At 42.5% G+C, this 12603-nt stretch overlaps 1 protein-coding gene across 1 annotated transcript in view; it reads right to left on the reverse strand.

Moving 5' to 3' along the window:
• Positions 1-12603, reverse strand: part of P3H3 (prolyl 3-hydroxylase 3) — a 76430-nt gene that overhangs the window by 12411 nt on the left and 51416 nt on the right. The gene's annotated exons all lie outside the window — the stretch shown is intronic.

Genomic DNA, 12603 nt, shown 5'->3' on the forward strand with positions numbered 1-12603 from the left:
GGTCCCGGTAGTTGGGGTCCCGTTGGCCGAGCTGGGCCCTGGTGGGAGGCTGCATACCCCTCAACCTTCAATATACTGCCGGACCCCGGGGAGTCGGGTTCCTTGGGTCGAAATGACTGTGTCCCCCACTCCTCATTAAATATAGTGTGGGCACCGGGGGTTGGGCTCCCATGCCCAAGGTTGCCAGGGGAGAGGGGCCGCATGCCCCTCCCCCTTTAAAATGCAGCCAGGCCCTATGGGATTGGTTTGCCAGGGGCCAAAATCAGCCTAGGGAGGAGGGTCCATGTGTCCCCTTCTAAGTGATGCCGAACCCCTGGGGATGGGGTCCTCGGGACCAAAATTGGCTCCTCCCCCCTTAGTTTTAATGAGTGACCTTGGGGGTGTGGTCAGCCGTATGGTGGGTGTTGGCAACAGGGCCTGGCCATGCGCAGCCTGTTGTTACATTTACGTATGGTAATTATTACTTTACGTTAAAAAAAACTAGAAATTCACAAAAAAAAACAAAGGTTAAAGTAACATATATACAGCTATGGTGCAGTACGAGCACATGCGTTTTGTATACACTTACACCCATTAGCTACACCCAAACTGTACAAAATTAAGTTGAAATATAATATAATATAGTAGTTACCCACCACTATGAAAACTGTTAAAAAAACTAGCACACTCATTGGATGAGGTCATCAATGATGTCAGTGATGTCATGAATGATGTCCTAGAACATGTCATGAGTGATGTCATATTTGAAGTCATAAGCAGAACATGGCGGGGCGCAAGTTATAGTTAACGCTGCTAACTAAAGCTGGTGAATTTCTGTATTTTATTTTAGTTGAGAACGGTAATGTCCACACTGACAAATTCACCTAATTATAATGCTACTATAACCTTTGATTTTTCAGGGAACATAAATATATGTATATCTATATACACACACACATACATTACCTTCCAGACTTTGCTTTCATCACCCCCTTCTGCTCTCTTTTATCCACCCCCTTCCTACTATCTCATCTTATCCTCCAATTTATGATCTTTCGGAGTAATTTTTTTTCACCACTCTATGCCCTAATTTCTACTAAAAAAAACAAAGTTATTGTGGTCCATACGTTAAATTCGTACACAGAGAGCAGGACCCCTAGAATTATGCGAGAGTGTATCCGCAGCATTTTTCCTCTTAATTATGGATTTGCAGAACATACCACATAATCCATCATCTGCAGCATAATATGCAGATTGTAACAAAAAAGTGTGTTTCTGGTTTAAAGGGATCAAAAGTTAAGAAAAATGCAGCAACATGGGTAACCATGAAAAAATAATGAAGGAATACTGTTACGCCACATAATTTGGCTTTTCTTGCCGCATAATTTATTCAAGTCTGCCACATAATTTGATCCTCTTTTGCTGCATAAATCCAGGGGCCCTGAGAGAGAGTGAAGCATAATCCTGTATTTCTCAGCGAGCCATACAGTGTCCTCAACACATATCAACTCACTGGACTTTCACACATATCACTCTCCTTTGCCACACAAAATCTGTGAAAGTTGTGCACTGAGTTAACGTTCCTGCATCTTTTAGAAGCGTGCATGTCATTGGTTCAATTCTGGCAGAATTAAGACAGCCTTTAACTCTTCTAAGAAAAAATAACAGGACTTTCACTGAGCAGGCTACTTAAAAAACACAGTTTGTGATGCGAGCTGGATTAGATGCTCAATATTATGGGTATATGTTTCATCATAACAGAAAGTGAACTCAGTTCAGCCGTCCCTGGGACTGTCAATGTATGAATATTGTGAGGTGCGACGTGCGCCACCGTGTGGTGAGCATCGGTATTATATTATTAATCCAGGAGCGCTCGCGTTTTCTGGGGACACTGCAGTTCGGAAACTGCATTTATTTTAGCACGGTCAGTGTATTGAGTTTTTACATCTCCATACGTTCAGATGATGGGTTATAACACACATTTAACCCCTCGTTTACAGGCTCAGCTGTCGATTGTGGGGCCACCGATAGAGAATGACTCTGAGTCTGCCGGAGTCAGTGTGTGGCATAATCAAAGCAGTCCCTACTTAAATTTCTTCTTTAACTTCATCTGGCATTCCCTAAGATTTGCTTTCTGCAGATCTTGGGTTTCGTTCTTTTTTTCATGCAATACGTGACTCTTGAAAAGTACACATTGAACTGAGGCACCTCTAGCCGTCTGGGGGATTACAGGACAGATTATGGGTGGGTGTTTATGACTAGGTACGATTGAGCGCTCTGGTGCCGAGACTGAAGGCAGGCAGTTTCTCACAGTAGCTGTCAGTGGGCCCTAAAGGTGTTCAGACTACATGCACATCCAACCCTTGGCCTCTCTGCAGAGTGCACAGAGCGACAGTCAGAGATGTCCCAAGTCTAATAGTGTTTCTATGTGGAAGGGAGTGGAGGACGTAAACCGCTGTCAAAATATTGTCCGCTCCAAAGGAATAGAAAATGCCGTGCTTACAGGTGAGTGGGATCAGATGAGAGGCTGTGTGAAGCCCATGATTTTAGTTTGCACGTTTTAAGCAACACCCTTGATTGCCCCAGCCACACGTCTAGGAAAGGGTTCCCAAGTATGCTACTTTGGGCACACATCTTTTAGAGACCCCGCAGTCTACCTTTTTCATCCAACGTAAAGTACTGGTTGTAATGGCTTTCGTCATGTTGTAACTGTTTGCAGCTTCACATCTTACCGAATCAAAATTCATGCAGTGACTTAAGTGAGGAATCTGTCTAGGTACAGGCCAGGGCAGCAACCAAGAGCAATAAAGAGTGCCAGCTCTAAATGAATACATCACTTTTAGTTATAAACTCAAACGCATAAGCGGTCATTGGGAGAGCCTGGCATGGGTTATGGGGGCAGGACTTTGAACCCAGAAAGCTTTGAGCTAGACTTAGACTTCAGTACTGCTGACATTCGTCCAAAATCCTCTGGAAGACAGTATATGACATATTGAAGGCATTATAAGACATATCCTCTGGAAGGCAGTATAGGACATATCCTCTTGAAGACCGGAAATGACATATCCTCTCGAAGGCATTATAGGGCATCTCCTCTTGAAGGCGGCATATCACATATCCTCTGGAGGGCAATATATGACATATCCTCTTAAAGGCGGTATATGACATCTCCTCTGGATGGCAGTATATGACATTTACTCTGAAAGGCATTATATCACCTATCCTCTGGAGGGCAGTATATGACATATCTTCTTAAAGGTGGTTTATGAGATATCCTCTGGAAGGCCGTAATTGACATTTCTTTTTAAAGGTGGTATATGGCATATCTCTGGAAGACATTAGATGACATATCCTCTGGAAGGCAATATATAACATATCCTCTTCAAGGCTGTGTATGACATCTCCTCTTGACGGCATATATGACATCTCCTCTGGAAGGCAGCATATGCCATCTCCTCTTAGAGGCGGTTTATGACATATCCTCTGGAAGGTAGTATGTGACATCTGCTCTGGAAAGCAGTAAATGACATCTCTTCTTAAAGGCGGTATATAACATATCCTCTGGAAGGCAGTATATGACATCTCCTCTGGAAAGCAGTAAATGACATCTTGTCTTCAAGGCGGTATATAACATATCCTCTAGAAGGCAGTATATGACATATCCTCTGGAATGCAGTATGTGACATATCCTCTGGAAGGCAGTTTATGATATATTCTCTTGAAGGCAGTTTATGATATATCCTCTTGAAGGCAGTGTACAACATATCCTCTTGAAGGCAGTATACGACATATCCTCTTGAACGCTATATACAACATATCTTCTTGAAGGCAGTATATGGCATCTCCTCTGGAAGGCAGTATACAACATATCCTATGGAAGGCAGTATATTACATATCCTCTGGAAAGCAGTATACAACATATCTTCTAGAAGGCAGTATATGACATATCTCTGGAAGGCAGTGTACAACATATCCTCTTGAAGGCAGTATACGACATATCCTCTTGAACGCTATATACAACATATCTTCTTGAAGGCAGTATATGGCATCTCCTCTGGAAGGCAGTGTACAACATATCCTCTTGAAGGCAGTGTACAACATATCCTCTGGAAGGCAGTACACAACATACCCTCTTGATGTCAGTATACAAAATATCCTCTTGAAGGCAGTATACGACATATCCTCTGGAACGCTATATACCACATATCCTCTTGAAGCCAGTATATGGCATCTCCTCTGGAAGGCAGTATACAACATATCCTTTGGAAGGCAGTATATTACATATCCTCTGGAAAGCAGTATACAACATATCTTCTAGAAGGCAGTATATGACATATCTCTGGAAGGCAGTGTACAACATATCCTCTTGAAGGCAGTGTACCACACATCCTTTGGAAGGCAGTATACAACATATCCTCTTGAAGTCAGTATACAAAATGTCCTCTGGAAGGCAGAATACAACATATCCTCTTTAAATCAGTATACAAAATATCCTATTGAAGGCAACATACAACATATCCTCTAGAAGGCAGTATATTACATATCCTCTGGAAAGCAGTATACAACATATCTTCTGGAAGGCGGTATATGACATATCTCTGGAAGGCAGTGTACAACATATCCTCTTGAAGGCAGAATACAACATATCCTCTTGAAGGCAGTATAAACATATCCTCTTGAAGTCAGTATACAAAATGTCCTCTTGAAGGCAGTGTACAACATATCCTCTGGAAGGCAGAATAGGACATATCCTCTGGAAAGCAGTATACAACATATCTTCTGGAAGGCGGTTTATGACATATCTCTGGAAGGCACTGTACAAGGCAGTATACAACATATCCTCTTGAAGGCAGTATACAACATATCCTCTTGAAGGCAGTATACAACATATCCTCTTGAAGGCAGTATATGGCATCTCCTCTGGAAGGCAGTATAGGACATATCCTCTGGAAGGCAGTATAGGATATATCCTCTTGATAGCAGTATATGCATCTCCTCTGGAAGGCAGAATAGGACATATCCTCTGGAAGGCAGTATAGGACATATCCTCTTGAAGGCAGTATATGCATCTCCTCTTGAAGTCAGTATAGGACATATCCTCTGGAAGGCAGTATAGGACATATCCTCTGGAAGGCAGTATATGCATCTCCTCTTGAAGGCAGTATAGGACATATCCTCTGGAAGGCAGTATATGCATCTCCTCTTGAAGGCAGTATAGGACATATCCTCTTGAAGGCAGTATATGCATCTCCTCTGGAAGGCAGTATAGGACATATCCTCTTGAAGGCAGTATATGCATCTCCTCTGGAAGGCAGTATAGGACATATCCTCTGGAAGGCAGTATAGGATATATCCTCTTGATAGCAGTATATGCATCTCCTCTAGAAGGCAGTATAGGACATATCCTCTTGAAGGCAGTATAGGACATATCCTCTGGAAGGCAGTATATGCATCTCCTCTTGAAGACAGTAGAGGACAAATCCTCTGGAAGGCAGTGTATGACATAATTATACCAACTGGTTGGACTACATCAAGGTAGATATCCAAATGGATGTTATTACCTAATTTTGGTTCTATCCACCTGTCCTCTCCCTCACCCTTTTTGCATCTGTAATGAGAAGCGCTTGACATTAACGTAAATCTTCTAGTTTCCCTGTTGTCCTATATTCAAACATTTATACTTCTTTCAGGTACATCAACCTTGCAGCACTGCCATGCACAGTGTTGTTGTCAATGATGTGCATTCAGTTGTCATCGGTGGTGTTATTAATGACGTCACAGAACACGTCATGAGTCTCGTAATATTCAAGGTCATACGCAGTGCATGGAGAGGGCTCGAAGGGGATCAGGCTTACAAATGGTATTGTAAGTGTTATATACCCATATAAATCATCTTGATGGGGCTTTTTTTCTCTATGCTGTTCAACTTTGGAAATAGCAATTAAAAGTTTTTTTATGCTGATGCTAAATAAGCCAAAGTTGAGGCCTAATGGGTTTGCCAATGCTTGTTTCATAAAGTGGCATGGTAATCACTATGATGGCGCTGTAGGCGTTCCTAGCCCGTCCAGTGCCTCTCATTTGACCTATCATTGAAAGATGGTATTGGAATTCGGGACCCGGGGTTCTGCATAGATTTCTGCGTCAGATACATTAGCGCAATGAACTATTCTACCGGGTCAAACAGAGGGATTGATATTGTTGCATGTGATCATCTGCACACAATTCAAACATTGCTAAGTATGGTGCGTTTGCAATAGCTGGCAATCTTTACAAAAACACTACAGGATACATTCATTCAATCTTAGGGCGCCTATTCTAAATTGTTGAAAACATTTCGCTAGTCTACCGACATATATCTTTGCCTCCCAAAAGCACATTCAAGTACGATTATTTTTTGTTTGGTAAAATATGGTGAGTGTGTGCATACGTTGTACAGCAATACCTGTGTTCCTCGAGTTCAAAACATGCTGTCACTTTTGCAGCTTTGAGAATTTTGCGCATGCGCAGGACGCTTAGCTGTTATACTGAGGCCTAACCGTACTCGCAGAAGGCATAGAAGCTTTTGAGAAACCTGAGCTGGCATGGCTCAGGGCCTGGCTGTAGAACACAAAGGTGCAAGATTCCTTGGCACACATGTGCTGGCATCGCCGATTCCCTCCGGTGCCCTACCACGACCAGCCACGTCCACTCGTCTCCACCCCCCCCCAAAAAAAAAAATCATACTCAAACTCTACACAATTCCTTGGATTAGGGGTCGTAAACCCCAGGCGTATTTTATTACAAACATTATTGAAAGCAAAATAACAGTTTGTTTCCCCGTTTGCATATGCAGTAACCCTTCATATTTACGTCATATTTACACCAGGTGATGGGTGCCTAACCTTAACAGAGACGCTAGACATCATCTTCCTACCACTATCTACAAATGTTCCTGCGTATATCAACTTATGCCTCTAGTGAGACCACGATTGGCTCCCATGATACCTCTCAGGTATAGGCCCAGCCTCTCCACCCAATGACCGGTGATGGGTCCCTCCTTAGGGAAGGACCCCACACACCCCCATCACATCCCTGTTCGCGGTGTGCCCTGTGCAGGGAGCCTGTCTGCCCGCTAGGATACCTACATTGGGCACCCCTTTTTCATGTGCACATATAGTGGGCAACATGTAGACCATTCCAAGATGGCCACCTCTGCACATCTGCGTGTGCATACGTCGTGGCATATGTACAGTCACTCTATGCCATCATGACATGACAGAAGGCATATTTTCCTTCAAGCTCCAACATGGGTGTTTTTAAATGGTAAAGTAAAAATAAACAAAAGCCCGCCTAAGCGGGAAACAGCGTTTACAACGCTGCCATTACATCACGTTCCTTTCTCAACGCGGTCGTTACAACGACCACGTTGTTAGAACGTGATGCCCTTACATCGCGAGTCGTTAGATCGACTTGCTGGAGGGGTCGCTCTAATGTAAGGAATAGTATAATTTACTATTCCAACACCTTCCCTACTGTTGTGCACGCTGGAATTGGAATAGCAAATTATAGTATTCCTAAATCCAGCGCGCCCCCCACAGCAAGTCGATCTAATGAATTGTAACGACGCATTGTAATAGAACGCGATGTAATAGCATGCGGTGTAACATGCTATATTCCGCCTAAGCACGTAAAAACAAAGTGGGAGCTCAGGTAGCTCATCGCTGCCACCTGGTTATGTTCTGTAAATAAAAATAATAAACAAAATGCGGTTGAGGGAGCACCAGAGTGAGTTGGGCGGTGAAAGGGGATTGGCTTATGAATGAATGAAAGTTTTATTTATAGAGCACGACTAACACACTAAGGTTTCATGGCGCTGATGCAGATAATGTAACTTGAAATCGAAGAGATACTCTGCGATAGAGAATTAAGGGAATGAGAATAATTTTATATTTATTCTAAATAACATGACATTTCTAGGCGTTTGAAGGGTGAACAACAGAGAATTCCACAGCTGTGGTGGAGCTGCTGTTCTGTTCTGGTATGTTTTATTCTGGGAACGTTTAGCAGGAGGAGATTATCAGATCTTACATTTCTGATTCCCTGTTTCTTTGGTAGCAAAGTGTGGATAAAGGCTGATCTTTTCCATAAATCGCCTTATGACATAGACATAAGGCTTTAATCTATATCCGTTTCTCCACATGACGCTGGTGCAGTGATCTACTGAATTTAAAAATAGAGTACTGCTTATGTCTATTACAAATAGCTCTAGCAGGAGCATTTTGGGCTTTTGAAGCTTCGTAAGAGTCTTTCCTGGGAGCGCAACAAGATGCAGACGTTGGCGTACTCAAGACGTAAATTGGTGGTAGCGTTGGCCAATACCGCTTTAAGCTTGTTAGATATGAACAGAAACATTTTCTTCCACAATAACTTCAGTTGAAAAAAGCATGCCAAGTCTATTGCGTTTATTTGGGGTAAATTGCTGCGCTCCTTATCCAAGATAAGCCCTTTGTTTTTACCTTTCTCTGCAATCAAAGTTGGCTTTCCCAACCTGGACAGAGAGATTTGGACGGTTGGTTGCCTTTAAGGCAATAACCACAGTTTATGACGGATTATGTCTGAGTCCATTTCTCACTTACATTCATCCACTGCTTGGCGGCCAAAAGGTAGTAGTTGAATCGGGTTTGTAAATCATAGTTTGGTTTGTCACTGGAGAGAAAGATTTGTGGGACATCTGCATATGAGATGATCGAAGCATAGCGTCTGTCCACACTATACGTTGTGGAAAGGGGCAGAGCGATTGAACAGATTCATATTATTTTATTAACTGATTTTCACAATTTGTTTACTCAAAACTTACAACTGAGGAAATAGCTTTATATTAATTTGGTGTATGTATGGTGCACTATACATTGTTAGTATGGTTTCTATCTTTGTTTGCACTATGACTCATGTGGTATTTAGGTACTCAAAATATGGCGTCACGAATCATGACTAAGGCTCTTTGCAGCCGAAACGAGTTGATGTGATTTTCTAAGTTGGCTGAAATAAAATAAATGTGCACTGCTTTTAAGTGTATCATCAATATACCATGGACTAAGGCTGATGGACCATCTACTTGGCCAATGTTTAAAGTCAGCTGAACCCCAGCAGTCAATAGGGGCAGGAGCTCTCTAAAAGTGAGCATGTTTCTTGGCCTAATATCTCACCATGAGGCATAACCTAAACATCATGCAGAGTTAGCTTTGGCAAATATAGCAGAGAAAAAAAGGACATATTTGCTATTATGCGAATGGAAATGGTCAAGATCAAGTGTTTGGTTAACTGATAGGCCTTTAGACAGGATGTCCTGGATGCAGGGATACAGAAATGCCTATTGAACAGTGGCGGCCGGCATGGTTCGCAGGTAGTGAGCGGAGGCGGGTACGTGGGGAGGTGCAAGGGGGGAGGAAATGGTGCGCAACTTGAAAAATATATATATAATTGTAAAAAAACACTTACCTTGCCTCGCCGGGTCCCTCGTCTCTGCTCTCCTCGTCAGACAGGCACTGGAAGTACAGCCAGGCTCCCCTGACCAATCACAATGCTTGCTGCAATGCAGCATTGTGATTGGTGAGCACCCAGGCTCCCCTGACCAAGCACATTGCTGCAATGCAGCGTTGTGATTGGTTTTTGAGAGTCCTGGTTCGACGCTCAACCAGGGAATGGGGGACTGGGGTTGTTCTCCATGCAGGCTGTAATACAGCCTGCATGGATAATAGGGAAAGTGCGCATGACTGGTTTGGGCGGCCCGTGAAGGCCGACCAAACAGTAGACAAAGCACTCCTCCCCTGCCCTGCTTCGAGAGTAGAGCATCCTCGCCCAACCGCATAGAGGCAGGAAACATAAGTTATTATCATTTTGTTTCTTCTTCCTCGCACTGCTTAAAAGCAGTGGGGCGACGCTCCTCCGCCATAGCGGAGGAGCCGCCGCCGCCGCTGATGAATGTATCTCATTTCAAGTACACATTTTATTTAATTATGCATGATAAGGGAGGCACCCTTCTGAATTTGTCAGAAAGACACAGTTGTGATTTTTCCAATGACCGAAACTGATAACACACAATGACGTTCACACTGTTTGTAAAATAGTTAAGAAGGTAGACCAGGTGGCTCGTTACATTTGTCCGTTATTTAGTTAAATTAAACCAAACAAGCTTTATCCCTGGGAGGCAGCTGGTGACTAATGCCCACCTCTTATTTCAAACCATAGTTTACGTTACTGAACTGGGATTACTCAACAATCTTAATGCTTCTCAATGTAGAAAAGGCCTTTGACCCGGTGGAGATGTGTATAGAAGTTGTTGGATTTCAAGAAGCTACGGCTACAATTCCCAGGTCTTTGCATCCTGCATATGTCAACTCCTCAACCGAGCTTGCTATAATCGATGAAATAATTGGGCACAGTTTTAATCCAATTGGCATCCAAGCATGGTTGTCCAATGCCAACCCATATATCAGTTAGGTACACAGAGACCATGGCAAATGAGAAACAGCAGTCATATCCCTAGGGTGGTGCGAGAAAAGTAGTTACAATTGGATTGCAGGAAGAAGACAACACAAAACTCTCTTGCAGGAAGCGCTCGCTTTTCTCAGGCGTCCGAGTACAAGTGAAGCAGAGGTAAGATGGGACAGACTGGGATGCATATGGATAAATGTATACTGCGGGTCTCCCTGAGAGACTGCGATCTGCTCTTCGCTAAATGATATCTGGGGATTAGGATTTCCAAGGGTCCTCACAATTTAGTCAGATTGCATTATCCCCACTAGTTAATACGATGGAATAACAACTAAAGGCTTTACGGAAGCTTCCAGCCTTAGGTGGTGGGGATTCCTTGTAATTAACAAGAGGATTTTTCCTTATTTGATATTCCATTCAGAACAATACTATGCAGTTTAACTCGAGAATGCTTACAATAATTCAACAGGTTAATCAAAGTTCATTTGGAAGGGGAGGAGAAATGGTACAAGCAGAAGGAAGGGCCCTGGCCATCTTAACGTTATCACACAACTGCGTTAGGTTATTGAAAGGACAACTAGCTGTGACACCAATGGAATGAAAGTAAGTCCATTTGGCCAAAGGATTTTTTTTAGACTCCAGGCAAAATACAAACTGCAACCGAATAATAAACATCTTTTTACTTTTACGTTTGTGGAACAGGGACAAGAAAATAGCCATGTGCTCCACGTGTGGTGTGGATGGCGCCTCACATGTACATAGAATACAAATAATATATTAAATTAACGCTAATTAATGACTCAGAAGCAGTGGTTTTTGGCATCCATAGAATAAACTAATATGATATGTGGCAATATTTGCAAAAATGATATAAGCAAAACACTGAAACCAAAAGTACCACCGATATTCACTGAGGCCAGCTGGCGATGTGTAAATTGTATTCCATGGAACTATACTTTGCTAAGATGAGTTCAAATACTTCAAAACTTTGTGGAGGAACTTTCTTCTTGATGATTAGCTTTACTTTTTTTCTGATGATTTGTAACTTTCCAAAGTCATTCATTTACCTGTTTGTTTGCCCTCATTAGTCGAGTCTACGAAGATATTTTAAGATTTAATTCTCTAATTCAGATAATCGGCATGGAATTGCCCAACTTAATTTCGAATGTTAAATTAAAATCCGAGTAGTACATGTATATCTGTAATCTTAATTGAATTTCAATATCAAAGAAAACATATGTTTCAGAGGCTCACCTTCGAAAAAAATCTCATTAAATATTGTGAAGGATATGAAAAAACCACCCGCTGGTTCCAAATTGCCCGATTACTTAATTATGCATGTAGGCATAACCCACTTCCCCCAGAGGGACTTGTCGGTGCAGGGGGGTATCTTGTATCTTGACCATCCCAAGTTGTTTGATGCTATGTACCAGGAGGTTTATTGGTGCATCATGCATGCTTTTTTAAATATTCGTTCTTGAGGAGCTGAGAGTGAGTGGGAGCGGTATTTTAAGAGTGACGGTAAAAGTAATGTAATCCGGAGGAATTTGCAGGGTCTCGCAAATATATGGCGCTCGGAAATCGTGGCAGCATGGCCGAACAAGGCCAACTTGAGCTTATCATAAGCAGATTTGTAATGGCTACATAAACATGACACATTCAGTAATCTGGGATCTAAAGACAGGCAGGAATAACTTCTTTTCCAGCGTAGTCTCTATGAAATTTGCGAGACTGTATAAAATTCAAATTGATAGCGACAAGTCAATGTACCAGGTGCCGCGAGGTTGTTGGGTCATGGGGACATTCATACTGGCACAATAGTGAGCTACATAAAAAGAACTAACTTCAGCTAGTTGGTGAGTTATATTTGTCGGCTCTATTGTGGCTATAGGTCTGAGAGCGACAAGATGGCGGGAGGAAATACTTCCTACAAATTAAGACTGGTACCCGGTCCAGGCTTACAAAGATATGGTTGGGGAGCAGCAATATAAGATTCCCCATGGAGGATTTACATGGGAGACCCCAAATTTGTGTGGTAATGAAAAGTTGCTGACTGAAATGTTAAAGTAAAAAGCAATTCCTATGCCTTAATGATGGTTGACTTAGTTTGGCCCCAAGATTTTGCCTTCGGTTACCAATGAATTACTGACC

Source organism: Triturus cristatus, chromosome 7, assembly GCF_964204655.1.
Source record: "Triturus cristatus chromosome 7, aTriCri1.1, whole genome shotgun sequence".
Lineage (NCBI taxonomy): Eukaryota > Metazoa > Chordata > Amphibia > Caudata > Salamandridae > Triturus > Triturus cristatus.